A 2,848-nucleotide genomic window follows, 5' to 3' on the forward strand; every position below is an offset into this window, starting at 1 on the left:
TTGGAGGTGAGGGAGCTTTATAAAGGTGGAGAAGAACCCAGTGTATAGCATAAGTTTTGTGATTTGGGTTCATTTCAAATACTGAGTCTTGGGGTTCTTATCTGCAAAAGGGTAGAGAGTGATATCTACCTTGTGTCATTGTTGTGAGATAATACATACAAAGCTGCTGAGGACGGTGTCCTGCAGAGGCATGTTTTCAGCGTTTGGTAATAGTGGGAGATAATAACTGAACATCTCCATGATTGTTGTGAAATAAAATGGCAAAAGAGTGTGATTCAAGAGTGATTTTTTTTTTTCTTTTCTGATTTTGAAACAGAACTGATGAAAAGTGACTCCAGATGCTAGCACAGTGCCTGGGATCATTCTAATCTTACTGCTTCCTCTGGAACTTAGTATATCTCAGCGATAATAATTTCTCCTCTGTGCCTCACCCACGTGATCATGAAACCTACACTGCCCACCCCACTTTGGGTGAAGTGCCAGTAAGCTTGATTTTTTTTTTTTTTTTTTTTTGCCAAATGGAAAGGAAGAAACCTGGGTAACATTCAGTTTTCCAAGAAAATGATGAGTTATCTGAATCTGGGAGAATAATGGTAAACATTTTTATCTTAGCCTTCTACTTTGGTTACCCTGGTATTGCCACAAAGCTCCAGGCAGGCTGTGTGTAGTGATGACCTGTGAGATCTGTCTGGTTTACAGCTCCTGCAATTAGCTCATTGCACAGCTTTCGTGGAGGGTAAGGAATCTGCTTTTTTCAGGATTCGGTGGATATTGGGATGTGCCATAGTAATTCAAGAAGCATTATTAGGTACAAAGTATCTTGTTAAGTTTGGTCTTATAAGTTCACAGTAGTAGGAAGTAGCCTTGGAATGAATGATTTAAATCCTCATGCAACACAAATTCTAAACTTGACAGTGAGAACCACAACCAACACCAGGTATTTGGGTTCAGTTCAGTTAAGCTGACAACATTTATGCAGAAGTGACCATTTACAAAATATTGTATAAATTAAGAGAAAATAAGAAAAGTGAAATTTCTAAAAGAGATTGAGTTCTTCCTTCCATACTCAAAGACACTCTAAGTGGTAGTAAAGGGCTAAAGATGGAGGGGGCTGAAGAAAAACCATGAAGCCTGGGTTATTCACAAACTATACAGTAGGAAATTGAACAGTTAAAATTTCATCCAGAAGTAAAATCTCTAGATTTTGTAAATCTGGCTAGATTCCATGAAATGATTACAAATAAACAGAAATTCATCTTTTACTTTGGCATGCAATAAAGATATCGGCCTTTGTTTTATGTGGACATTGTTTTATATTTAAATGGGAAAAAAAGGTTTCCAATAAAAATCTTTTATCTGCAGCTTTTCATACAGGGTATTTAAACAGGATTTTGGAGTGCTTGCAAAGTAATCATTGGGCTTTTGTTGGTCAGGATACGATCTTGTTTGGGAACAACTGAGAAGAGAGTTTTGAAATGTGGCATTCCCCTGGGATATCAGGGATCATTTTAAGGTTTCCAACAAAGTCGGTGGTACTGGAATGATCTCTTTATGGCTCACCATGTCTTCATATACAAAGGGTGAACAGAGAAGCTCTTTATTCAGTAAGACCTTTTAGGACTTCGAAGTGGGTACACAGCTAAGAAGGAGAGAGGTTGAAATGACTTCATACCCAGGAGGAAGAGTGAAGTAGGACGCATGGGTGTGCTGTCTCAGAGAGGGTGGTGATAACACCAAGCCCGGCAGCTGGCATTGCTCTCTCCCTGGGACAACAACATATATGCCTGTGGAAGATACATTACATGTACACATCTAATAGGAAGTTACCCAAAGGCTTCAACATCTGTCTCTTTCCTTACCAAGGTGTGAGAAACCACTAATTTAAACTTAAAGCTTTTATTTTAATAAAATAAAATTACTTCTATCTGCTCACTAAACTGTGAACGACTTTGAAGGAGATCCTCTTTCATATTGCATATAAATGGGCATTGGAGGCTCCAAGAGTTTTTAAAAAGATTAGCTCGAGGTCACTGGCAAGTACAGGACGAAGACAAGCTTAGCATTCACATCCCAGATTATAGCCCAAATCACGTTGCCTTGTATTACGAGAAAGATGAAAAGACAGAAGCATTTATAACCATCATTTGTCCTTTTCCTTATCATCTAAGGCAGTGGATCTCAGCTGGGGACAGTTTTGTCCCCCAATCCCACACAGGGGACGTTTGGTAATGTCTTCAATTTTTGTTTGGTGCACTTTGGCAAGGGAGCACTACCAGCATCTAGTAGGTAAAGGCCAGAGTTGTTGTTAAACATCCTGAATGCACAGGACAGCTTCCACAATCGAAAATCATAGGACCAAAATATCAATAATGCCATAGTTGAGAAACCCTGATCAGCATTAAAACTTTATAATGAAAAGAAAATATTTCAGGGACAGCGAGGAAGGGTTTACAGGACATGGGAGGCTGCATCCTTTTCCAAAACAAATCTTGATGACAGAGAAGGAGCTCCAGGAGAAAACTGACTGTGGCTGCGACTGAGAAGAGGTTCGCACCAGTAGTATGCCTGTGTGGTGTTTCCTGTATCATACAGAGGATGTTAGGTCACCAATAAACCTGACTACTGATTTGCACTTGAGTCCCTATAGACTAAATTCTGGATTCTTCCTGATAGTCCGTCTAGTAATTTCTAATTTTCATTAGGCTTCAAATCATTTTATTTCACTGGAGGCAAAAATAAAATAAAAAAACAAAAAAAAAAACCTTTAGATAAAAGTAGTCCACATCAGAATTCTAAATTATAATGGCATTAGTCGAAAAGCGTTTTGAGAATGCTACTGACAGTTTGA

Source organism: Pteropus alecto, unplaced genomic scaffold (genome assembly GCF_000325575.1).
Source record: "Pteropus alecto unplaced genomic scaffold, ASM32557v1 scaffold24, whole genome shotgun sequence".
NCBI classification, from domain to species: domain Eukaryota; kingdom Metazoa; phylum Chordata; class Mammalia; order Chiroptera; family Pteropodidae; genus Pteropus; species Pteropus alecto.